General features: G+C 39.2%; 1 protein-coding gene across 3 annotated transcripts in view; it reads left to right on the top strand.

Moving 5' to 3' along the window:
- Zhx3 (zinc fingers and homeoboxes 3) overlaps positions 1–26,103 on the top strand; it is a 100,345-nt gene that overhangs the window by 37,182 nt on the left and 37,060 nt on the right. For all 3 annotated transcript variants that reach the window (XM_034494593.2, XM_076930160.1, XM_076930161.1), the window contains exon 2: positions 1,621–1,742. The gene's annotated coding sequence lies outside the window, so the exon portion shown is untranslated. The remainder of the gene's footprint in view (positions 1–1,620; positions 1,743–26,103) is intronic.

Below are 26,103 nucleotides of genomic sequence, written 5' to 3'. Positions count from 1 at the left end.
GAAATGTCTTGCTTATTTTGTGACTTCAGAGTTAGAGGTGATTTGGTAAACCACAAAATAGTTAAAAAAAAAATAGAATAAATTACAGAGGTGAGTGAATATAATGGTTTGTGATAATTATTGCTTCTGATTTTTACAATATCAGATATTTGTTCTTTTCAGAAAAATACTTATTTTTATTTTATATGTGTGAGTGTCTTGTTTTCTTGCATGTATGTCTGTGCACCACATGTGTGCCTGGTACCTACAGGAAAAGATCCCTTAGAACTGGACCTACAGATGGCTGTAAGCTGCCATGTTGGTACTGGAAACTGAACCCGGAGCTTCTGAAAGAGTTAGCAGTGCTCTTAACCACTGAGCCATCTCTCTAGCCCCCAGATTTTCTTTTTCCTCTGTTCATAAGATAATTTTTTAAAATAAGAAAAAGTTGGAGAATTATAAATTAGATTTTTAATAAATTGTAAATTAGGAAAACCCCAGGGAAACAAAAGTAAAATAGGGATGAGTCTTCAATGTACTGGAAAATTAAAATTAAATTTGATTGCCTGTAAAAAGCAGCATAGTACACATGGCATGGCTAGAATAATTTACTGAATTTCTCTGTGTCATCATCTGGGTAATTAGAACAATAGAAGTTACATACTAAGATCACAGTAAGGATTATATGTGCTAATGTAGCTGAAGCTCTTAGTGTAGAGTTGATGCAGTGAGAAAGGCATAAATGCATGTTAAGGATAAAAGAAGGCTGGTAATAAATTGTAGCTACTTTGGTTAGTGATTTGTTTGTGAGGGCCAAACCTGTTTGTATTCATAGTCGTTCATAGCCTGCATTCTGTAATGTAGCAAAGGTGTGAATATCTGAAATTTCAAGCCCTTCTACTAGCATACTCACTTTGGGTCCATTTTGCTGCTAATTGACATTTTGACCAAGAAGAATGCTTTGGTAAAGGAATATAGAACTCCAGAGCATTATGTTTTTAAGTTCTTTCTCAGTAATTTTAAGACCTCATAAAGCTTGGTGGTTTTGGTTTAAAAGACTTTGTTTTATTCATTCACTATAAATTACCATTTGCCTAACATTGTCCGTGGGCAGAATGGGATGATGTAGATGCAAGGATCAGAGAGGAGAAGAAAGAAAAATAGTTGCTTGGCCTAGAACCGAAGAATATGAAAGGGGGTGAGGGCGGAGGGAAGGAGAGAGTTTGCACACGTGCACCTGGGGCTTCAAAGGAAAAACATAGAAATTACCACATCCTTAGGTTGTACATCCTGCAAGTTGAAGGCCACATGTTTATCAGCTAATTATTGTTGTCAGACTACCTAGACTACTTAACTAGAGTGGGAGATGAAGAAATTTTAATGAATCATCTTGATTTGATGGCTGAGCTCACTGACCTGTGTTGGTATGCTCCAGTCTCAGCTTTAAGTGGGCAGAGCTCACATCAGTGCTCCAGCAGCACTTGCAGTTGCTGTAAATCACTGTGTACATTTTGATGACCTCACTTGGCTCTGTGTACCTGGTATATGTACAGAGCTCTGAGAATCAATTAGGAAGGATTAATGAGGCTAGATATGTGCTTTCTTTTCTTGTTAGGTGATGGAATTATGCTTCTTTTATAGGACTGAATTGCAACTACAGAGGCAACAAGTGACTCCTTAAAGATGCCACAGGGCTACAGAAAGTGAAGGGAACCTTGGAGAGGACGATGAAGTAAGAAGAATGCTTCTCCCAAGGACAAGAAGTATGTCTATATTTTAACAAAATTCTTGCTGTATCCAGTACAAAGTCTATAATGTCTGAGGTGTGATAGCCATTTTTAGTTTTTATTACTGTTACACATTCTTTTTTTTTTTCATATTAGGGTTTTGGTAGTAGTGATGGTGTCATGGCTACAAGTCTCATGTAGCTTTGGTCTGCACCTCCAAATGCCAGCATACATGCTTACACATTAGTTGGTTTTAATCCACACTTAACAGTGCATGGAAAGTATCTCTCTTTAAACTTTTGTTTCTTTTTGTGTGCTATTTTCTCAAGTTTATGTTTATCTTTTTTTTGTAATTACATTTGCCAGTAATCACTTTTAGTTTATTCACAAATATTCCTAGTTGAAATATTAATCTTTCACTGGGCAGTAATTCACATTTTTAATCCCAGCACTTGGCAGGTAGAAACAGGCAGATCTCTGAGTTTGAAGCCAGATTGGTCTACAGAGTAAGATCCAGGACAGCCGGGGGTATACACAGAAACCCTGTCTCTTGAGGCCTCAGAGAAGGAGGATCCCTGGGGTTGGTGGCAGAGGGAGAACACCCTCTCAGAGGCAACAGGGAGGGGGAATGGAATAAGGAACTGTGGGGGCGGGGGGACTGGGAGAGTGGCTACAGCTGGAAGATAAATAAATAAAATAATTAATTAAAAAAAAGAAACCCTGTCTTGACAAAACAAAATATTAGTAATAGCAGCAGCAACAATAAAAAACTTCCTTGCGGTTGTTTCTTTGAGTCAGAGTTTTGCTTTAAAGCTCATGCTGCTCTTAAATGTATAATTCTCCTACCATAGCTTCTAAGGAGTATTAAAATTACAGGTGTGCCACTATAGCTGGCTTTGAAACAAAGGTCTTGGTGTGACTCTAACCAAGCAAATGAAAGATCCATGTGACAAGAACTTCAAATCTCTGAAGAAAGAAATCAAAGAAGACCTCAGAAGATGGAAAGATCTCCCATGCTCATGGATTGGCATGATTAACATGGTAAAAATGGCCATCTTACCAAAAGCGATCTATAGATTCAATGCAATCCCCATCAAAATTCCAACTCAAATTTTCACAGAGAAAAAACCCAGGATAGCAAAACCCATTCCCAACAATAAAAGAACTTCTAGGGGAATCAACAGAACTGACCTCAAGCTGTACTACAGCGCAATAGTGATTAAAAACTGTATGGTATTTGTACAGAGATAGGCAGGAAGATCAATGGAATAGAATTAAAGAGCCAAAATTGAACCCACAGGCCTATAGTCACTTATCTTTGACAAAGAAGCCAAAACCATCCAGTGGAAAAGAGCATTTTCAACAAATGGTGCTGGTTCAACTGGAGGTCAGCATGTAGAAGAATGCAAATTGATCCATTTTTATCTCCTTGTACAAAGCTCAAGTCCAAGTGGACCAAGGACCTCCACATAAAACCAGATACACTAAAACTAATAGAAGAGAAAGTGGGGGGGAAAAAAACCTTGAACACATGGGCACAGGGGAAAAGTTCTTGAACAGAACACCAGTGGCTCAGGCTCTAAGATCAACAATTGACAGATGGGACCTCATAAAACTGAAAAGCTTCTGTAAGGCAAAGGACATTGTCAGTAGGACAAAGCGGCAACCCACAGATTGGGAAAAAAATCTACCAACCCTACATCTGATAGAGGGCTAATATCCATAATATACAAAGAACTGAAGAAGTTAGACTCCAGAGAACCAAATAGCCCTATTAAAAAGTGGGGTACAGAGCTAAACAGATTAATTCTCAACTGAGGAATCTTGAATGGCTGAGAATCACTTACATGTTCAAAATATTTAGTCATCAGCGAAATGCAAATCAAAATGACACCATATCCAGTGGATAGGCACGGCCCCTGATTGAGGGATAGGGCTACCCACCCACCTCAAAAGTAATAATCCAGAATTCCTCCTGTCGAAAGGAAATGCAGGGACAAAGAGTAGAGCAGAATCTGAAGGAAAGGCCATTCAGAGACTGCCCCACCTAAGGATCCATCCCATCTGCAGACACCAAACCCAGACTCTATTGCTGATGCTAAGAAGTGCTTGCTGACAGGAGCCTGATATAGATGTCTCCTGAGAGGTTCTACCAGAGCCTGACCAATACAGATGCGTGGATGCATGCAGCCAAACATCAGACTGAGTGTGGGGACCCCAATGGAGGAGTTAGGGCAAGGACTGAAGGAGCTGAAAGGGTTTGCAACCTCATAGGAAGAACAGTATCAACCAACCAGACTCCCTAGAGCTCCCAGGGACTAAACCACCAACTAAATAGTACACATAGTGGGACCCATGGCTCCAGCTGGATATGTAGCAGAGGATTGCCTTATCTGGAACCAATGGGAGGGGAGCCCCTTGGTCCTGTGGAGGCTTGATGACCCAGCATAGGGGAATGCTGGGGAATGAATGGGCAGGTGGTGGAGCACCCTCGAAGAGGAAGCAGGGAGGGGATATGGAATAGGGGGTTTGTAGAGGGGAAACTGGGAAGGGGGATAACATTTGAAATGTAAATAAAAATAACCAATAGAAAATAAAATTGAGTTTTGTGTATGAAGAAAAAAGAAACAAAACCTAGAAAATAAAAGGAAAACTTTTTGTTGTTGTTGTTTTTTCAAGATAGGATTTCTCTGTGTAGTACTGGTTGTCCTAGAACTCACTTTGTAGACCAGGCTGGCCTCAAAGTGAGAGACCACCTGCCTCTGCCTCCCAAGGGCTAGGATTTTAGGTGTGTACCACCATGCCCACCTTTTTTAAAATATAAAAGGTTATTGTAAAGCTAGCTGTTCCTTAGCCAGTTTCTAACTGAGGCATCAGTCCTCCAGCTCCCAGTGAATCCTGTCAAAGTGGTGCTGTCTCATAGAACTGGGCACAATGACATGTACCTGTAATAACCAGCACTCTGAGAGGAAGGAGGATTATTTCCAGTATGAGATTAGCCGTCACTACATAAATAGTACCATGTCTTAAAAACAAAAGGCAAAACAAAATACAATTTGCAATTCTTTTCCTTTTTAAAGTTCCTTGAAATTCTTTTGTTGTTTCTTTAGTTGTATAATTTTTATTTATTTTTGTAATACTGAAAGAGATGCTTGTTGTCTCTCTTTCATCCATTCTTTCTTTCTCTTTCTTTCATTCATGTTTACCAGGTTGTCTTTGAACTCAGACAGCTCCCTGCCGCTTTCTCCTGAGTTCTGGGATTAAAGCCAGTTCTGTTTCTTTTTTAAGATTTATTTTTATTAGAGAGAGAATATGAATATTAAAGAATGAGTGTATTATGTGTTGGTACCCATGGAGGCCAGAAGAGGGTGTTGGATTTGGATCTCCATGGTGCTCGTGTTGTGAGCTGCCCATCATGGGTGCTGAGAACCAAACTTAAGTCTTGTGCAGGAACAGTAAGTGAGCACCACGCATCACTCTTAATTGCTGAGCCATCTCTCCATTCTCTATTCTCTAGGTAATCTATAACAATTTTTTGTGTAGTGACTTTAGAACGTTTCCTAGGCTCCCTAATACTTTAGAGCTTTTTCTCTTGCAAGCAGATTATTGTTGGTTTTTACTTTGTTTTAACCTTTTTTGGAGATTTTATGTCTTATGTAGAAATTTATGCTTTCTGTTTTTAGAATAGCTATTGCATTTTCTTCTGTTTTCTGAATCTGTTTCTTTATTTTAATATTAGTTTTAATATTAGTTCCTCTTCAAGGAATATTTGTTTCCTTTTGGCCTTGAAATGAATTTTAAAGTGAACAATCTTTTGAATTCTGTCAATGCAAAAATGAGTGTATCTTTATTTATTTATGTTCATCAGAGCAGGAACAGGGATGCATCATTCATCCATATTCAGGAACTCAGTTTCTCTCTTTCTTGACATTTTATCTTTCTAATCCTTACTTGCATTTTTTCTTGTCTACCAATTATTTTTTCTTTTCCTTTATATCACACATACACACATATTCTCTAAAATGTATCAATTCTTTTGTGCTTTAGTTGTTTCTTCTATTCACTTTTTATTTCTGATCTATTCAGTTAATAACCACTGAGGCCTTGTCTACAACTGATAGGCAGTGAGTGAAGACAGTGAGTGCAGGCAGGATGTACAGAGGTAAGTACAGCACTGTCGAACCTTCAAGCTCACCAGGCTGGTTGAGGTAGTGGCATGTGATACAAACCTAACAACAATAGCAAATTGTTTTGTTTGTGGGTAAAGACATTCTGTAAGCTAAGAGTTGCCTAGCCAGCAAATTTAAGTCTGCATTCTATAGGCTGTACCACAGAAGTCTTATGGGAGGGAAACTGTGCTGCATGAGTTCATTCTTAGAAAGGAGCCTCTGTGACGCTGACAACAGGAAGGAAAGGCAACTAAGCAACTGTAGCTGTCTCCAGATGAGAAGTGAAGGCTATTGGCAAAAGAGCCCACTGTGGGAATGGAGAATATAGTGTTCAAAGCAGAATCTAAAAACACTGGTATGTGCAGTATGGGAATTAAAGGATGTCACCAAAGGCTTATTATTTATTGGTCTTATAGAAAGTAATGATAGAACTGTTGATCAACTGAGATTGAGGGAATGAGTGGAGGACAGAAACTAATTAGGAGATAGGCAAAAGTGAATCTACTTTAGAACTTGATGATGTTTAGGGAAACACCTAGATGTTAAAATGGGCCAGTCAAGGCTGTTTTACTCATTTTCACTGAGGAGAATGTAACTTCCAAACAATGGATATAAGCCCCTCCAAGTAGAACATGTAGGCAGGAAATAAAACGGGCTCTTGGGAAAGGCCAAATTCTATGTACAGGAAATCAAAATATAATGAGCATTTTAATGTCCAGCATACAGTGGCTAAGTCTCTTCAGATGGCTTTCTTGATCTCCTCAACAGCCCTGTGCATGGAAATTATTACTCTGCCTTGTGAGCCAGGAAACTAAGGCTCCAAGGCAAGCTGGGCAAGCAGTGGGATTGCAAGCCAATACCTAATGCCAAGTCTGTGCTTTTCTGCTAGAAGCAAAAAAGTAGTGTAGACAAGATGATTGCCTACAAGGGGCAGTGGTTACGTTAGCAGGGGCACATACTCAGAGATGAGTAGAGTAGGGCACATTAAACCTCTGAGTTCTCAAAAAACTAAAAGCTTTGCCTGCATGCTCAGTTCCTATAGAACACCCAGCCAGCCTGTCCTGAATTCAGTGAGGCCCAGGGAGCAGCTTTGTGTCATAGAAATGAGAATGACACCTAGTTTGGGGTCTGTGGCTTCATAGTTAATTGTTCACATGGCAGCTTGTTCATGTATTATTCACATATGAGGTATTCTGATTTGCTCAAGTTTTTAAACCTTTGAGACCTATAGCTCTTAGATTGTCTTGTCTTTAGACTTTAGATATTATAAAAACAAGGGCTTTAATCTCCTTTGTGCCATCTGCTTGTTTAACTTGTTTACTTGAAAGGTTTTTTTTTTTTTTTTTTTTGGTTTGTTCTGTTTTTTTTCTACATTATGTTTTTAGATGTTTCTAGACTTTAGACACTCTGTAGTGACTCTTTTGATTGCTATTTATTCATGAGACCCTGGGGGCTTCTTTTGTTTCTTCTCAGTTATTTCTACTCTGGAAGTCATTTCCTTCTGCCATTTCAGTCTTGTTCAGCTCAGTTTTCTCCAGAACTCTAATTCACCGTTTATGACTCTCCTCTATGAAACAGTTCTCTAACAACTAAGAGAAAAAACTAAGAGCTAAAAAACTAAGCGCTAAGAGCCAAACTCTAAAGCAGGCTGCCTGGGTTGAAATCTTGGCTATGACCCAAAGTCAAGTTACTATTTCCTTAATAGTGTCTTAATTTGTTCATCTGTCAGCTTTGAGACAATAATAGTATTGACTACCAGAGGTTGTGTTAAGGGTTAAAAGATGTACTATATGTAAACTGTTCAGAGCGAATGATGTGTAGCATGTCATATGCTATACCATGAATAACTTAGCATTCTAAGGTGGGAAGAAGTAGGAGACATGATCTCTTCTTGATTATTATCTGATCAATACAAACAAGCAATATTTCACAGACTGTTGGCTCCTTTACTTGATGATGAAAATTACGCAATCAGGTAGTGTTCTTTTATACTATCAGGAATTCAGTGTTCAATTGATCTTCTCTAACAAACCATAAAATTATTTCCATCCTCCAGGGTAGCTCTTCCAAATTAAAAAAAAAAAACCCACTTCAAGCTTTTTCATTTACAAACAACACTTTAGGAGATGGGTAATCTTTATTGTCAACTTGACTGGGTTTGGAAGCACCTAAGAAATATACCTCTGTGTGTGGGTATGTGTGAGGTTATTTCTGATTAACTAGAGAGGGAAGACCCACTCCGAATGTGGGTAGCACTGTCCCTTGGAATGGGACTCTACAATGAATAAAAGGGTCAGGGGAGAGTAAGTGAGCTGACCACCAGTATTTATCTCTCTACTTTTCCTGACTATGAACACAAAACCACTTCTTGCTCCTGCTGCCATGTTTCCCTGTCATGAATTATATGTTCTCAAACTCCAAGCCAAAATAAATAAACTGAAGTACCTTGTGTCACCCATTGTTGCATAATGACAAGAAAAGTAATTAATACTATTTTTAACTGCCCATAAAATGTGTATGTTGATGTTATTTTAGTCTTTTTATTTTATTAGCCAGAATTTTTAAACTATTCAAGATGGTTGTTGCCTTACTTTTCATTGCTATGATAAAACACATAACCAAGCAGCTCATAAAAAGAAAATGTTTGTTTGGGCTTATGGTTCAGAGGAGTAGAGTCCATGATGGTGGAGCAAAGACATGGTAGCAGGAACAGCTGAGAGAGCTCACATCTTAAATCCACAAATTCCTTTGGTCTTAGTATTTTCATTAGGAATGAATATTAGCAAATGATCTGTTTGTATCCATTGAAAGACTCATTCAGTTTTTCTCATTAAATGTTTGGTTTTGTACCATGTTTATTTTGAGCTATCATTCTACTCTGGGCCAATCCATGTTCATTTGGTTGTTCTTTTATCATTTAGTTGTTTGTTTTTTCATGGAGAAAACCTTAAGTCTATATTGATTTAGAGTTGTCTTTGACAAAGTTCTTTATTTTTACTTTGTTTCTTAAAATAACTAATGTACCTTTGTAAAAAGTTTGAAATAATAGGATAGTTATAGACCAACCAAACAACAAAATTAATCTGATAATTCTTCATTAATGTTGGATTTATTATGAAACTGTAGATTTTCTCTATGTATTTTGATATAATTTTCTCACCTTTCTTGTTCATTTTATCTATTGTCTCTCTTCCTTTTCCTATATCTGTCTTTATCCCATCTTCATCCTACCAAAAATGCAATCACATAGTCTTGAAACCCTAATTTTCATTTAATAGTGTATCATGTGTCCAATAGTATAGTATCTTTCTGTGTACATGCACTTGTGTCTGTTTCACTGACTATATAGTATGCTATATTGTAGTATGATCATTATTTATCTAGTTGGTTCCCTTGGTAGATGCTTATCCTATTCATGATGTTTTGTTTTGCTAATATCATATAAAACATTTTCTTACATGTTTGGATGTACAAGTATTATATAGGGTAGATGACTAAACATGAAATTGTGGATTAAAGGTAATAAGTACAAGAGTTTTAAGACTTTGAACCCCTACTGTTGTATGCAAAATATGTTTTATATGTGTGCATATATATATATGCATTAGTTGACATTTTCCTAGATCACCTAGATCAAATTCAAAAAAGTCAATATCCCTACCCCACAGCCAAAAAAGGAAAGATTGTGAGCTGACAAAATGAAATAAATTGTCTGAAATCCATGGTGGAACTTAGTTGGAAGCCCATAGTCCCTGACTCCAATGTGACTAAAAGAAAAGTTAAAGTGGAATGCATATCAGTCTACCATGCTAGTCTCTGAAGGAGGATTCTGAGAGTACCACAATGTTTTCTTCTTATTATAAAAGAATAAAACAACTCTGACTATTTGTCCTCTGGCATGTATGTGTACTTTGGCATGTGATATATTCCTTCCCAAGTAAATAAATATTTAAATATATAAAAGAATATATATATATATATATTTTTTTTCTAGGCATGGTAACACATGCCTCAGATCTCTCTGAGTTCTAGGAGACAGCCAGGCAACATAGAGAGACCCTATCTCAAAACTACTCAAAATTATATACAAATTGATATAAAGTAATAGCAAAAGTGCTGCTTTTATAATGAAAGTAGTGAGGAGAAATCTTATCAGTGAATCACTCAGGGGCTCAATTTAAAAAAAATTACTTGCATGCGTGTGTGTGTGTGTGTGTGTACATACAAAGCACCTGTGTGTGTGTGCATATGTGGCACAGTGTATATGTGGCCATCAGATCAGAGGACAACTTTGTGGAGTTGGTTCTCTCTTCCTGCTTGTTTGTGGATTTATCAATACAAGTGTGTGTTAAGAGTGCTTTTACTCACTGAGCCATCTTATTAGTTCATAACTTAGTTTTAAGGAGAGTGAGCAAGTTTGTCAGTGAGGGAGAAACAGTCCTGTAAAGAACTCTAGCAGCATTTTTATAATTTCAAATCAGCTACCTCAACATATAAGTAAGAGTTAGCCAATGTATAGAGTAGAAATTAGTTTGACCAAGTGAACAATTTTTTATCAGTAATATGTCAAATAATCCATCCCATGATATAGAGTAAGACAAATCTAGTATCATTGCTATGGATTTTGCCCAAATTGAGTAATTGTAATAGTAGTATAATAGTAAGGAAACAAGAAGGTACCTCTAAATCAAGGAAATAGTCAACAAAATAACTGATAAATAAGTTTTTAATGTCAAGAATATGGACAACAAGGAAATAATGAAGTTGTAGATACTTCAGCATACTAAAGAGAAATAACTAAATATTTTGGGATTCTGGGAAGGAGTCTTGGACAAAAAAAAAAGCTTATTGGCAGGAAAAGCTGTGTCATTTGAATATGGCTTTAGTTTAGTGTTATGCCAATGTTAGTGCCCGAGTTCTGGTAAATACACTATGTTATGTAAGATGCTAACATTGGTGCTATATCAGGAATGAAATTTTATTAAGAGTTTTTTTTAATCCTGTACAAAATTCCTTATAAATATCTGTATCTTTGTCTTCTTTAAGTGAAAATCTATTATGAAGTTAGAAGAACTGTTTGGTCTTTGGTAGAAACTGGCATAAAAATATGAAAGAAAGTTTAGAATTGAATCTTTGTGAGTGACTGTGGCTAGATTCTGCCAGTAACTTTCCATGGTCTTGTATCTAGGCTCATTTTCTAATACATCTAATTTTATAGACCCTCTAAAGGGATATAGAAATGAAAAGCCATGCCCATGGGAAGTATCTCTGAATATTTTATAGAGCAAAGTGATCATAAACTTAGTCATTGTAAGACACTGTACTTGTGTCGGGTGTGGTGGTACGTGCCTTCAATTCCAGCACTTGTGAGGCAGAGGCAGGCAGATTTCTCTGTGTTTGAGGCCAGCCTTGTCTGCAAAGTGAGTCTAGGACTGCCAGGGCTCTGTAACATAGAGAAACCCTATCTCAAAAAAAAAAAAAAAAATACTGCATTTAAATGGGAAAAAATTCCAAACCACACTTACATGAAATTATGGGTCCCAAGATCTTTAGATCCCTGGAATTCTCTGAATATTATTGTGTTTGCTGCTGATATTGTGGGACAGAAACTGAAGGAGGGGCCGTCCAGAGACTGCTCCACCTGGGTATCTATCCCTTGTGCATTCACCAAAGGTATACACTGATGTGGATGCCAGGAAGTGCATGCTGACAGGAGCCTGATATAGCTGTCTCCTTAGAGATCTGCCAGAGCCTGAAATATATAGAGGTAGAAGCTCACAGTTAACCATTGAACTGATCACAGGGTTCCCAATGGAGGAGGGAGAGAGAAGACTGAAGGAGCTGAAAGGGTTTGCGGCCCCATGAGGAGAGCAACAATACCAACCAACCAGAGCTCCCAGGGTCTAAACCACCAGCCTGGGAGCACATAGGGAGGGACCCATGGCTCCAGCTGTATATGTAGGGGAGGATGACAGTGTCAGGCATAGGTGGGTGAGGAAGTCCTTGGGTCCAGTGAAGGCTGGACGACCCAGTGTGGGGAAATTGTGGATGGGGAGGTGGGAGTAGGAGGGTAGGTGGGGGCATATCCTCATAGAAGCAGGAGGAGGGGGGGGTGGGATGGGGGTTTCTGGGTAGGGGGGAAATGGGGAAAGGGGATTACATCTGAAATGTAAATAAAATATCCAATAAAAAAATAAAATAAAAAAGATTACTTGAAAACTGGTGCATATCCCAAGAACGTGTCTTCTGGAAGCATATGAAGTCCCTCCTTAGTTATTAGTAAACAGCCAAACTAAATCACTATATATAGAAAAATCTGAAAAGGCCAGAGGTTTATATCATATTTAGATCGTGGTCTAAAGAGAAAGCAAACTGGGAGTCTGCATGGAACCTTAGGTTTGGAGGGGAGGGCTCTGTAAGAACATCTGGTTATCTGTGGGAAGAGGGAAGTTAGGCCCAGGGCAGACATTCCAGCTTCAGTAAAGTTAGCATGTTAGATATGCAAGTTAAAGACCTTAAGGAGCTTTGAATTTGTTTCTGAGGCATCAGCCTAACTCGGAATTCTGTTTGCCAGAGGCTCTGGGTGAGTAACATACCAGCAAGACTCTAAGAAAGTCTCATAGTCAGGGTCTACTTCATCTCTGCAGTTTAGTTGGTGTTTAGCTATTTCTTCCTTACCCAGTTGTGAATTCACTAATCTCTTACTGAACTAATCTCTTACTGAACTCTAATCTCTTACTGAAGAAAAAAATTAAATTTCTGAACCTAACAAAGCTGAGCTAGACATACTTGGTTAGGTTGATGTTTTGTGAGCACTATGTTAGGTCCTGATAATACAGCAAGCATGCTCATCATAGTCCTGCCTTCATGGGGCTCACAGGCGAGGAAACTGTTCCTTCTAACTTGCATCAGCCAGCTCATGTATCTCACTCAGAAGTGCCTTCACTAAATCACTCTGATGTCTATAAATGTGTGCCTTTTATTTAATACTAAAATGAACTAGTGTTTTAACTTCCTTGCAGCAGTGTGGAAAAGATATTTTCACGTATACTTTGATTTATGTAATTTTGAGCCAACATTTTGTCCCTTTGATAATAAAACCAGCCCTTTTGCTGACTGTTCCCCTCAGGCTATGATGTTGAAGATATTTTGGTAAGGCTTTGTGGGTTTTCTCAGTGCATATGACAATCCAAAATGTGTTTACTAAGGCCTAGCAAATGTGTTTACTAAGGCAGTGTGGCCAGCTGGCAGCATCCAGAGGGAGCCAACTTTTTCTGTTGCTGTGTGGACATTTCTCTCTTCCTGAATTTAATCTCCTGGGTCTTATTCCAAGCTGTAACCTCAAAGCAGTGAACCAACTTGAGTAGTACCATCTAACCTGATTCCATAGCACTAATAGCCTCTTCCAAGGCCCTTCTATCAGAGGCTTTTGACCTTTTTATTTAGTAGAGATATATCCTCATAACTTGAGTTGGAAAAAATGGATTTTTTTCAAGGTATAGTCTAAGCTAGGCAATGAAGGCCCACCCTGTAATCCCAGCACCCCACAATTCAGAAGCTGAAGCAGGAGGAAAAACTATCAAGGATCCATTACTGGTTGACATAGTTTGCAGTCGAGTAGCATGTTTGAATGAATGTGCTTGTTCTTTCTAGTTGCTTTTTTAGGGCAAAGTCTATGTTCATCAGTGGCTTTGACCCATTCATTCCTCTTCTCAGCAGAGGATCTTACAGCTTACCCTGCCTTGTTAGTCTCTTAACAGCCAATGCTAGGCCATCCTGCACATCCTGGTTCTTCAGCCACCATCCTCTCTGTGAAGTGCTGTTTGGTACATTTCACTCTTTTCTCCTCTTGGGGTTTCTGAAACATAGTTTCGTGTAGCTAACATTGACCTCAAACTCACTGTATAGCCTAGGCTGGCCTTGAACTCATGCCACTGCCTCCCAAGTGCTAGGATTGTAGGTGTGTGCCATCATGCCTGACTCTGGTCTTCTGTACCTCATCATTCTCTCCCTTGTGTTTTCCAAACCCAGTGTAGTGTCTCTCCTGAAACACACTCCATCAGCTGACAGGTGATGACCACAACTACTGGCATGATCATCATGATCATGAATTACCAACTCCCTAAGGTGACAGCTGTGTGTCTTCATCTTTCTGTCATCTGGTGCCCAGAATAGCTAAGTTCTTAACATCAGTGTTTAATGTTCTATTCATTATCTGAACACTGTACCTTTATTTTTATTTGTCATAATAATGCTGTGAGAGTAACATAGCATTATTCTTCTTTCACAGATGAGGAAATGAAGCATAGAAAGATTAAAGATGTTGCCTAAAACCACAAAGGTAATAGTAAAGTTGGAATTGTAAACCAGGCAAGAAGTCAGCATACATAACTTTTAAGCACTACTTGGAATGTTTGTGGTAGTACCCATGCCTTACATTGTGTGACATATTGACATACAAAAAGCTAGTATTTTGTTGTAATAATTTAAAATCTCAATTGGGTGTTTCTATTGCCTTTGATCGTTCAGTTTCCAGATAAAACATATAAAACTTACTTTTATATTTATTATAAGCTTTAATCAGCACTAGAGTTGGGCAGGTATCTACCTGCTATGCTATTATGTCTACTGCCCTGCTAATAACCCTGAGATAAAATTTACCATATTCTTCCTGGGCCACTCAGACTGACCATCCTTCATAGCCAGTTCTCACAATTGTTTACCCCATGGCTTCTTCTCTTTTCTCCACCTTTTCTCTCTCTTCCCCTTGTGTGTGGTCCTGCCTCAGACCCCAAGCCCAGAAACCAAAATCCTGCCTACCTCTCTTCTGCCAAGCTGTAGGCTGTAGGCATCTTTATTCAACCAAGAATATAAAATTAAGGAACAAGGTAACATAGCATAACTTGGTGTATGTGAAGATTTTCTCATCCCTGGTGGGCAACCAGACCTGGGGGAGGCCAGTTTTTTGTATTACAATACATAGCAGCAGACCAAACCTCAACAGTGTTTATGGAATGTTGCGTATGTGGCAGGCACTAGGTTGTGTTATAGATTACTTCACCCATCCTCACAAAGCCCATGAGGCACACACAGTTGTTCTGTTCTGTAGGTAAGGAAACTAAAGTTCAGAGTTGAACATCTTGTGATAGGCAACATTACAGTGTGGCCTAGTAAGATTTAATAGATGAATGAGGAATGAATGAAAACTACAGGAAAAGGGTGTAAGAAGAGGGAAAGATGTACTCAGTGTCTTCCTTTTGTTTTAGTATGATATCTTCTAACATTTTACTATTAAAACTTTCAAAGTTACTGTAAAGAAGAATATAATGGTGAGAAACCATAATCTACTACTGTCTCACCCATTAATATTTCTTTTTATGTACTTCCTACTCCCTGTTTTCCAACCATTTACCCATTGTGTTTTTGATGTATCCCTCTCCTAGGTACGTATATGTATGTCATGAAATAGAAGTCAGTGTTTGTTCATGGGATTTTAAATACTAAGTTTATTTATAGGGACAGCTGAACATGCCGCAGCACATATATGAAGGTCAGAGAACTTATGGGAGATCCCGTTATGAAGAAGAGGGCCCTTGTATTGCTTGCTAAAATGTTTTTCTGAAGGCTGTTTTGGCATCAGTTAACTGTATTTTCTCATTCAGGTTGTGATTTTTCTGGTTCTGGTTATGACCAGTAATTTTCACTGTTTTGAACAGTGTTTCTATAGCACTGGGAGAATCTGAGTCTTATTTAATTTGCTGTTGAGTCACCATGTTTAGCAGTCCCAGTAGATTGTAAACTCTTTGGTTTGCTTAGTTCCAGTGGTACTGCTGGAGAATCCTGCTGGGCCTTATTGATAGAATATTAAGTAATAAATTTTCCCAGGCCATGCTGCTGGTGCCTGTGTGTAAGGAGAGGAAGTCTCTGTCTCACTGGGATGAAGGGGACTTCTGGGGGCTCTGTAGAGAAAGTGAGCCTATTTCCCTAGACTGGTTTATTTTCAGCTGGACATGAGGTATTCTGCTAGTTGGTGTTGGCAGCTGTCCTGGTATTGTCGATAGAGCTCCTATTCGGCTGCCTTCTGTTGCTAGGTTGGGGATTGGGAAACACTGAACCTGCTACCTTTTTCTGTTGTGTGATGGAGGGGTATTATAACATGCCCAGCTGTATGCTGTTCCTGGGTTGTTAAATCATTCGTTTTCTTTCCTCTCTGTCTTTCCAACATCCTGATTGCCTCTTGTGTTTCTCCCATTGTACTTACAGATAGGTAGGTGAGAAGTGAACTCACAGGCTTATCCATGTTGTCCAGCTCATGGCACTCACTGTTCTGTTTAGTCACTTACCTTGTGGATAATACAATTGTTTTCAACAGTTACAACTTTAAACTTCCTAAAGTGAATGAGGGACTTCTGGGGGAGGCTTTCTACAGCCTTGGGGTCTGAAAAGCTTTCTTACCAAACAGATCCATGAGAGGCTGTTTCTTATCTCTTTCCCTTGCCTGGCTCTTGATGTGTTTTTCATGTCTGCTTTTAAAAGGCAGCTCCTTCCTTGCTGAATAATACAGTACATTTTCATACCTCTAGCACAGCTAAGACAAATAAACTGTAGTTTTGTAGGAACTTTCCTTAGCTTTTTCATCAATGCCAAATCCCTGTTGACAGGAATTTTATTTTGAATTCAACTGTGTAAATTGTACCCATCAGTTAACTGTAAGATATTTAATTTTTATGTATTTAAATTTATGCACCGAAAAATATTGTTATATATGAGTTTTTGACATTCTTTTCTTGCAAACAAGACTTGGGGTCACCTCAGTTCTTCCACAGTAAATTTGCCTTTGAAAAATCAGAATAATTCCTAACATTGGAAGCCAGAGACTGTTTTATGTAGTTTACAATAGTAATTTTGCACAAATGATTTCAGGTTAAAATTGCATACTATTTATTCCCACCCATTTCCTTTATTGGCTGTGACACACAGGAATTACGCTCATTGCTTAACTAACCTTTCTGACCTTTTGTTACTTGGCTATAAATTGACTTGGGTCTTTTGCAAAAAACACTGGGGGGGGGGGGATCTTTTTGTTAGAACCCAGCCAATTCCTGCTTCAGTGCAGAACAGTTTGTTCTCTTGAAGGAATGAGCCAGTTCAGTGAGCAGAAAAACACAGCCGTAAACTGGCATCAGCAGGACCTGCAAAGATGATTGCCCATGTTCATTCCACAAAGCAAGGGACTCTCAAAAGAATGAGCTTTGGGGGAGAGAAATATGCTTTTGAGTTCCACTGACTTTAGGTAAATATAATTGACTTTTAGAGTGAGTTGTGACCACACGAAAAGGGTTTGCTTCCTGTGCTCTGGTGGGCATGAACATTTTAACTATTCAAACGGGAGTATAGTGGAATTCTTTTCTGCTGTTCCATTGTCCCCTGAGACTGCTTGGGCATGAAGATGTATACTTTATATGATCTGCTCATCAGGGTGGGAGCAGTTTCTGCTCTGCATACAGATTGAGAATGCTTACTGATTCTCAATCTTACTGATTGAGAATGCTGAGTGCTGGCCCACCCTCTAAAGAAGGTACTGATGGCAGCCAGTGAATTAGAAGAAAACATGAAACATTTTACACAATTGTGAGGCAGGTGTAATAATAGAAAACACACAAATCAAAGTATTTGTCAGGGTGAGTGATAGAAATGAGGACATTTCTAGGGGCTTTTCTTAGCTTTTTGATCAATGCTGTTTAGGATTGTTAGGAGATTGTTTAGGAGCTTGCCAGATGGAAAGGTCTAAGACTGCTATTGTTGCTGCTCAGCTTACCCTGCAGTATACTCACGAAGCTTTCTTTCTTTAAAAAAAAAAAAAAAGTTTCTGGGAAAATAGTAGCTTTAAAGTTTTGGAATAATGGGACACTCTAGGATTTTAGGTACTAGTAGAATTACACTTGGATCTAACATAAGAGTGAGGAAGGGAGTGAAACGAGCTGATAGGGACTGTACACTATACATCTCAGCCATGGCATGAAACAGCCTAGAATGTCTCCTGTAGGCAGTAGGGCTGTAGATATTCCAGAAACCAGGGATTGGCGTGGGCAGAACTGGGTGAGAAAAAGTATGTTGAGTGTAGAAAAGGCAGGTTGAACCAAACTAAGGAAGGGTCATGATGCCAGGCTAAATTGGTTTCTGCTTGGAGTCAGTAGAGACAGTCATCTGTGTTCTGGAAAGGCAGATATCTTGTGACTTAGAAGACCATATGGGAAGGGTGATATGTAGGAGGAGCTAAAGTGGGAGGAGTACTGAGAGAAAGAGAAGGAGTAAGGAGAGGAAGAGAAGGAGAGGAGAAGCTAGGTGATGAGAGAAAGAAAAAGAAAAAGGGGGGAGACAGGGAGGCAGATGTTCACGTGTCTCCACCAGTCAAAGATAGTTGATATATCTAGGTTGGGTATTGGGTTACACTTCTGATTGAGCATTACCAAAATTATAAAGCCTTTGATTAACTTCTTTAAAAAGTGTATAAATGCAAAAAGGAAAAGGGGGCATGGGATAGGGGTTTTCTGGGTGGGGGGAGGGGATGGCATCTGAAATGTAAATAAAATATCCAATAAAAAATGAAAAAAAAAAAAAAGAAGACCATATGGGGAGTACAGGTGCAGGTAGTGTAGGTCACTGAAGTCTTTGCAGCAGATAAGGAGAGGACATTGCTCAGGGGTGACCTTTGTGGAGAAAGGAGGCAGGAGGCAAGAAGTCTCCTGAACTCTCAACTTGCTGTCAAAGACTTATATACACCATCATGTCCAATGTAATGGACTCAGAGATATTTAACTCAGATATTGTATCAGAGAAAGCTGAGGTTTGGGAGATTCAGTGTTTCCCCAAACCTAAATAGCAGCCGAGTCAGAGTTGGAACCCAGTTTATCTGTCTTCAAACATAATGGCATGCCCACTCTTGGATAGGACTTAATGCAGCTGAGCAACCAAGTGTTGAACAAACCTCAAAATGTATATATATTCTTTTTCGTGCATTTATTTATGTAGCTGAGACAGAGCTCTGTTCCTGACTGACCTAGAACTTCCTATATTGACCAGGCTGGCCTCAAACTTGCAGTGATTCTCCTGCCTCTGTTTCCACTTCCTTAGTGCTGTGCTTACAGGCTTGCTTCACGATGTCCAGCCATGTATAATTCTTTCTAAGAGTTTATACCTACAAATAATCATGTACTAATACTTAGATACAAGTACTAATGCTAATACAAGTAACATTTTGAAAGTCTGAACATAGACATGATTTTATCTCTTAAAATCTCATCTTGTGTAAGAACTGCTTTGGGAAAAGGCCCGATCAAACTGGCAAAGCATGAGTGTAAATAACTTTAAAAATTACTGATTGATTGATTGGTTGAATTTAATATTATTATAATTTTGTTGTTTATATGATCATGTGTGCCACAGTAACTGTGGAGGTCAGCAAACCACTTTCCATAGGTTGTTTTTATCCTTCTGCCATGTGGCTTTTAGTTATCAGACTCAAGTCATCAGGCTTGGTGTCAAGTACCACTGACCCATCTCACCATCCCTAAAACATGCAAGTTTCAGTGTTCAGTGTATTTATAACAGTTTATAAGAGAACAACAAACTTTGGCCTTCAGAAACTAAAGAACCATTTAGGACTAACGTGAACATTAGCAGGGAATCACCTTTTGATAAGTGTATACTCTAAGATGGTTCAGAAAGACACATTTTCAGGTAACTATGTAAAATTTGGATTATTATACAGAGTGCAGCTTTAGTCAACCCCAAGACAAATTAATTGTTTTCTATTTATTTCATTCATCCTTCAGTCATGACAACATGTATACCAGGGTTAGCTCCTAGGAGCTAGACATTAAAGGCAAATGTGGCTCCTAGGTTAACTACTTTCTGTTGAGTACCAGAGTAAAATCCATATCCATTTGGGACTGGATGCTCATAGTTTAGCATCAAGACTGTACTTATAACAACTGTCTTCTTAGCATCCCAGTTCTCAGATTCCTTTGCATGTTCCTCCAGGGGAGCAAGAGATAATGAATGTTGTGAAGATAGACAATCTGAGTAAAGTATCTAAACTTAAGTATCTTAATACTCAGCCTGTATTATTGTGTACCATCACTGGTAAAAATGCTAGGTCTTTAGGGGAAATTTTAATACTTAGTAGAGCTGTAGCTGTAGTACAGTCCCCTGTTCAAAGTCTGGATTATATACAGCTCAGGAGAGGAAAGCCAGACCTGCTTTCTTCTAGCGGATGATGGCATAGCAGGAGAGGCAGTTATGTAACTGAGTGTGCTTGTTAGTACTGCTATAAATCCAGACAGCTAGACCTCTGTGGTCCTTTGTCACTTGCTTCCTTGATGGCTGTTAGGCTTGGCACATAAGAGGACACTGAAAATGAGGAGTCCCAATTACTGCCTGACACTAGTTCACTGGAACACACAGACCTGTAAGCAAGCAGTCCCAGCTCACATAGAGTAAAAAGCTTGTGGTGTCCTAGAGCTGAGATGACACAGCAAGGAGAAATCCACTAACCAAGCCTGGGGCACTGGTCATACCATGGGCTCCCTTATCTGTAACTTTGCTTCTTTGTACTTCCGCTATGAAAACATGTTAATGCCTGTTCTATGTTTGAGTATTACGTGATAGTGTCAACACTAGACATGGTGACGCAGGTAATGTGCCTTCCCCACATTGCTGTGTAGTGAGCATTTTGCAAATATTCCTTTCTTCTCCGTTTTCCTTTGCTCAACTTTTATACCCCAGTTCTGCCTTTTTTCATTTTGCTGAGAAATACAATCCCATTCATGAACTCCACTATATATTCAGTACCTCAGAATTCTCTCATCTTCACCTTCCTCTTCCTCTTTTCTTTCTGTCTCCCAGGAATGTGTATCCCCACTCTCTTTCTTCTGTTCTTGGGAATCAGCAGGCCAAGGATGGGATGCAAGGGAAAGGCTTGAGAAAATAAGGGTGGATTGGTCTCAAAAGCATATCAGAATTTCTCCTAATCCAGGTCCATTCAAATCTCCCAAATAGGCGAGAGTGCCAGATTCTTGACTTTCTTGCAGCATGTCTTTTTTCTCAAAAGAGAAAAAGGAGTCTTTGACCTTGCCAAGCTGCCCAGTTCTAGAGCTTGTTCTTGTCTTATATAGGTCTTAGGCTGGTTTTTTTCTACCAAGCCCCATCATGGGTTCTCACTGGCTGTGTATGTACTTCGTCTTGTCAGAGTCCACATCTGAGGCACTTGGGAGAGAGTCCTTTGCAGCAGCTCCTTTCCTCTGGCTCTAGGCCTCTCCTTACCTCCGCACCTGCCCAGACCACCCTCATCCAGCCACCCTTCTCTTATTATATCTTTACCTAAAGAGATAACCATGCACTTAGGGCCATTTGGAAGAGTCTCAAATCTTGACTGGTTGTCACTTCCTGGGTATTATGGAAAGCTACAGGTTTCTAGTGGGTAAAGTTCAAGGATATAGTGACACACCCTACAGTATACAGGACAGCACCCCATTCCCAAATGTAGAGCTTCCTGTTACAAATTCTTGTTAGTGCAAGGTTAAGAGCCCTGACTCAGGGTCTGATACTGCCCTGCCTACCTCTGTGACACTAAGGAGTTTTGCTAATCTCAGCAGCTGCTCCTTTCCCTGGATGACTTCACCTCTCTCAAGTCTTCCTTCATTCCATTCCCAATCAAGAGTGGATCCTCCCTTAGGTTCCTATCTGCAGTGTCAGTTCATTGTAGCCCATCTCCATGTTGTTTTGATAAACCCCAATGACTTATTCTTTTGAGAGTAGAGTAATAGCTTGTTTGGAATGGGAATCATAATTTATCAAATCCAATATGCTATTGTTACATAATTTTCATATATAAACAAAAATATTTCAAGGGCTTAAACTTTGGCATTAGAAGAGTAAGGAGCCAATTGAAAAGTGAGCAAAGGACTCATAGCTCATGCCTTCCCTGACCTTCAGGTTCTATATAGGTAAGACAGACAAGGTTGGCTTCCTGAGATTCAGACTATGAGAAGATATCAGCAGAGAACCTGTCACATTTAAATGTATTTTAAAATTGGAAAATGAAGCCAGGATTCCAGATGTGGCTGGGATAGTAGGTAGGTAGCACACACAGAAAATGTCATTGTTTGTTCTTGTCTATATAGTAGTGGCCTTGATTCCAGATAGCCACTTAACATTCCTCCTAATGACAGTGATCCCTTTACTATAGAAATACTAAAAAGTGTTAATGATTTTCTTTACTCCATGGAAGCACAGGACACCCAATCTCACATGACTAGTGTTTTATTTTATGACTGAATCTTATGCAGCCCAGGCCAATCTCGAGCCTCTAGCAATCGTGCTGTCTCCTGAGTGTTAGTATTATAGGCCTAAGTGACTACACCCAGCTTCCCATTTTTATAGAAACATTTCTTCCTTTCCTGGAATACTAGGACACTAGAAACATATCCTGAAGGTTTGGAGGTCTGCAATGACCAGAAATAGGTTGAAGACAGTTGTTTTGTAAAATAGCTGATGCATGAGAGGGACACTGCCCACAAATTTCTGTTACATGGAGACCAGCATATAATACAGATCAAGACAGTATTACCTTTTGTTCAGACAATTATTATGATAAGTTATCTTTTCCCATAGCATTAGCATGCTAGTGACAATTGACAACATAGTCAAAAGCCATTTTCATATATACTCTCAGGGAAAGAGCTATAACATTCAAATCCCATCTAATATTTGTTCAGAAAATTTCAAAGTCAATCCCATTGGGTGTGGTCATACCTATAGAACAGAGAGGAACTCTGTGCATGTCAGAGAAAGAGCTGACTCGTTTATTAAAGAGAGCAAAGGCCTTAAGGCATATGAAATATTGATCTTCAACTTATCATATCTAAAGAAGGGTCAGAGGTCAGAGACTAATATGTCTGATGTTTAGGCATTAGCATCAGCAGAGGTCACATAGCTACTAGAAGGACATAGAGCACTTCCTTAGCCTATTTGCTTCTTTGACTCCTCAAAAAGACATTATTATCTCAGGACTTATCTGTGCACTAAAGTATGTTTTCGTGTACTATTCATTCTTACAGGATTTTTGTGTTTTTCTTCTTGCCCACCAGAAGTGCTGTGCTGTGATTTAAATATATAAGCATTGGAACCTGAGATACCTGGCTTTGACTTCCAGTTGTTGCTTCTTGCTTGTGTGACCTAAGTCAAGTTACTTAGCTTTTGAGGCTTTAGTATACCACTATGTAAAGTTGTGTTGATATTTAATTCATAGCATTATATTGTAAGGCTCAAAACAAGTGAGAAAACAAATGTAAGGAAGTTGGTGAGGGCTTACAGTGACTTTGTTTAGTGAATGGTGATGGTAGTGGCTGTACTGTTTGAAGACAGGCACTCTGTTAGCTTTGAATTCTTCCTGTATCTACCTGAGTGCACAAGCGCACGCGTGCGCTTTTCCCAAAGGGAGTGCATAGTGTATGGTTGATAATAGAAGATATGGTGGTAAATGAATCTAATAGTAACTTTGTACATTTGTCTAAGTTTTGCCCTGATTTGGATCTCAGATATTGAGAAGTACAATTTCAAGAATGTTCCTTGATTTAAGGACAGTTATGTACACCAGAGGGTGCTGTGCTTCAATGTTTATACCTTCTTTTTTGTTTCTTATGGTTGTTTGTTAGAAGTTTTGAAGAGTAGCCAGTTGAGAGAATTGGCTCTCAACAAAGGACTGCCTGAACACACCCTTCTCTTTTGCTGCTTTCCAGCCTAATAAAGGGGTTCAGAAATGCTATACCCTACACTCCCTGGGTCTGTTTCACTGTATTCTAGTTCTTAACTGTCAGGTTGTTTGTTAATCTAGACAACTTTTTTTTTTTTTTATGTTGCAGCTTAAGTACTTTTCAATATTCTGTCTTTGGTGGAAATGGAGACCATCTAGTTACTGTTGTCTGTGTATCTTGCTGAGTGCACACACACACACACACACACACACACACACACACACACAAGTACACATGGAGAGGATTGTCTGAAATAACTTGGAACTTGAGGGCTCTACCTTTGTAAGTTTGAAACAATTTAGAAATCATTTTGAGCTTATTTTCTGAAATCTTGTTCTTAAAGAAAGAGTCTAAGATGTGCCAGGCCTTACCTTACCATTTCTAAGTGAGATCATTTGAAGGGAAAGGATCTGACCACAACTACTGAGCCAGCTACTGTAACAACGCTAGTTGATAAGATGATGACTTACTGTCTGTGTCTTGCCTTCAGGAGAGTAATATAAGTATGGCCCTTGCATGCATTTTACTGTACCCTTGCCTGGTTTCCTTGCACAGAGCTCCAGGGCATGCTTCTGCCTCTGGACAGGCATAAGTATTTATGATTATTAACTAATGAAACAGTACCACTCAAAGTACATTTCTCTCAATATTAGAACTTTGAGGGTCAAATTACGTATCAGATGAAGGGATAACTCTGTACTTGTCTTTTTCACCAGGTCCCTCCTCCCTCTCTGTATCAGCAAATCATGTTTGTTTTCCTTCTCATACTAAAAGGACTGGTCTCCTTCTGAGACCTTGGGTCTTGATTACTTAACTAAGCCATGTAAGCCCACATGTTACCCCAGGATGAATCCAGTGGCTGTAGCGCCAGTGGAAAGTTCAGGGCTGAATATAACCCAGAAACCCCAGAAAGTTTGTAAGGAGCTTGGGAGGAAAAAAACAACAACAAACAAAACAAAAACAACATCATCAAAAAACAGTCCTCAGTCTTATAGCAGCCCTACTCTCAACTCAACCTTGCTTCTGACCTAGATGTGAGGGGAATTGAAGCCTGGGACTGTTGTTACCCTTGATTAGGAAAGCCATCCTTAGGATAGACTAACAAAGTAGAAACCTTTGTTTTAAATCACAGAATGCCTAAGTCAAACTTAAGCCACCCTACACTGAACTTTGTTTCACATGTGTGTCAGAACCCTCCTTTATTGTGAGTCATCTTAAATCAGGTTTCTTACTTGCAACTTGGAATAATACGGTGTTTGGTAGATATATAACCTTTCATTTTTAATATATCAGTGGCTCTGACCATTAAAAAGGAGCCTGGGAACTTGAGGGCTCTACCTTTGTAAGGCACAGTCAGTCTGGGTGTCTTGACAATTTTGCAAAATAACGACTTGCCTGTATATTTTGATGCTTTTCAAATCTTGCCTTTATTGTTTTATTGTGAGACAAGATTTCACTCTTAGCCTTTAAACTTGTAACAATCCTCTTGCTTCAGTCTCCCAAGAGTTGGGATTATAGGCACACTTGACTGTACTTGCATTGCTGCTTTGATTGATTAAATATAAACTTAGGTAAACCAACAAAGTTACACAGGTTTTTTGTCATGTGTTTTTCACAGTAAACAACGATTAATAGCATTATGTAAGTTTCTAAAAAAAAAAAAAAAGTTCATTATTTATAGCCTACTGGTATTTGGTATTCTCCATCAGTAATTCTTAGCTTTTCCTCCCTCTTTGGGAAAAACACAGCTTTCCCCTAACCCCCGACAGAGCCAGAATTTTGATGCCTTAGCAGCCAAGGCTGCCTGCACATACAGCAGTGATCTAGTTGAACTCTACTCATTAAACCCTGCTAATAAGTTTGAGGAAATACTCACAGGACATCCTTGAACTCCCTCCCAGCTTGTCCAAATCAAAATAGAAAACCTCCCTAACTCTGCTATTTCATGTCATCAGTGACAAAGGCTTGCAGAGTTCCACAGTGCCCTGGCCTGTGTGCTGCTTCTAGAATGCCAGCTGGAAGGCCAGGCTGAGGTGGCCAGCTGGTGGTGGAGCACCTATTCTAAGATTGGGCAGTTCCTTTTTTTGTGACACTAGAGTCAGAAACAAGATGGGCATGCTGCCAGCTATTGAAGCAGTGACCTACTTTTACAGTACTCGGTCGGGTTTCTCTTTTCTCTCGGGAGGCCTTACACTCAACATCCTCCGGAATGCTCAACAAGCCATTTCCCCAGCTAAACCCTTTTGCTTGGTGTTCTTCAGTTTGAAATAGGTAACTCCAAACTGAAAACAGTAATAGCTATCCCTTCTCCTCACTTGGAGGCTAGAAGATGGTTCATCAATATAAAATAGAGGGATAGGAAACAGATTAGCCAAAGGAAGGCTAGATGGCTTTGAGGAATAACAAAACAGG

The sequence above is a fragment of the Arvicanthis niloticus genome, chromosome 2 (genome assembly GCF_011762505.2).
Source record: "Arvicanthis niloticus isolate mArvNil1 chromosome 2, mArvNil1.pat.X, whole genome shotgun sequence".
Lineage (NCBI taxonomy): Eukaryota > Metazoa > Chordata > Mammalia > Rodentia > Muridae > Arvicanthis > Arvicanthis niloticus.
The sequence above is the reverse complement of the archived record's forward strand: the minus strand, read 5'-3'. Positions and strand labels throughout refer to the sequence as shown.